The sequence below is a fragment of the Carcharodon carcharias genome, chromosome 18, assembly GCF_017639515.1.
Source record: "Carcharodon carcharias isolate sCarCar2 chromosome 18, sCarCar2.pri, whole genome shotgun sequence".
Classification (NCBI taxonomy): domain Eukaryota; kingdom Metazoa; phylum Chordata; class Chondrichthyes; order Lamniformes; family Lamnidae; genus Carcharodon; species Carcharodon carcharias.
In genome coordinates, this window is record NC_054484.1 from 80965660 (window position 1) to 80966865 (window position 1206).

At 56.3% G+C, this 1206-nt stretch overlaps 1 pseudogene; it reads right to left on the minus strand.

The window, feature by feature from the left end:
- Window positions 1-837: 837 nt before the first annotated feature.
- On the minus strand, window positions 838-960 carry LOC121290980 (annotated as a pseudogene).
- Between the last annotated feature and the right edge of the window lie 246 nt (window positions 961-1206).

Consider the following 1206-nt stretch of genomic DNA (forward strand, 5'->3'; position numbering starts at 1 on the left):
CCTCCCTAAGCAGGAGACTCAGAACCTCGGCAGCGACCCAGTGCAATCTTTTGTCCCAGAAGAAGTCGACTAACAATCTCTGGATTCTTGTGACAAAGTCCGGGGGAGGGGTCAAAGTGACCAGCCGATACCACAACATGGCGGCGATCAGCTGGTTTATGACCAGAACTCGACCTCGGTAAGATAGCACTCGGAGCAGTCCTGTCCAGCGCCGCAGGCGAGCGGTGACTTTCGTCTCCAGTTCCTGCCAGTTTGCCGGCCAGGATTCCTCAGCGGGGCAGAGATGGACCCCCAGGTAGAGGAGGCTGGTCCTGCTCCAGGTGAAAGGCCTGAGCTCCTCGGGTAGGGGATCCATCTGCCACTGACCGACCAGGAGTCCAGAACATTTACCCTAGTTGATCCTGGTAGAAGAAGCGGCAGAGTAGACCTCCTGGCACTCGCGCATCCTCCGCAGGTCAGCCGGGTCACTAAACATAAGGAGCACGTCATCGGCGTAAGCCGAAAGGACCACCCCGATGCCCGGCCCGCGCAGAACCAATCCCGACAACCTCCTCCGCAAGAGGCGCAGGAAAGGCTCCACGCAAATAGAATACAACTGGCCAGACAGGGGGCAGCCCTGACGTACCCCTCTCCCAAAGCAAAGGGGCGCCATCAGGGACCCGTTAACCTTCACTAGACACTCCGCGGCGGTGTACAGAAGTCGGATCCGGGCGACAAAATGCGTCCCGAACCCGAAAGCTCGCAGAGTTCCGAGTAAGTATTCGTGATCCACCCTGTCGAACGCCTTCTCCTGATCGAGAGACAGGAAGGCGCTCGACAGACCAGCCCTCTGGGAAAAGCCTACTGCACCTGCTATTCCCAGGCAGTCTCCCATCCAAGTACTAACCAGGCCTGAGTCTGCTTAGTTTCCGAGATCAGACGAGATCGAGTGTTTTTTTTCAGACTGGTATGGCCGTAGGCCAAGATGTAACTCTTTCGAGTACAAACACGTTTCCATCTGTTTCAGATGAAGTTACATTGTTTCATAGTTTGCCATTGTGAGATTTGAACTCTTGATTTTGGGGTTACAAACCCAGTACCATAACCACTTGGCTATTTAGGCCAAGCGTGGGCTTGGTGATGGGGGAGTGGTCCAGGTGACAGGGGGAGTGGGCTGGTTGATGGGAGAGTGGGCTGGGGGATGGGGGAGTGGGCTGGATGACGGGG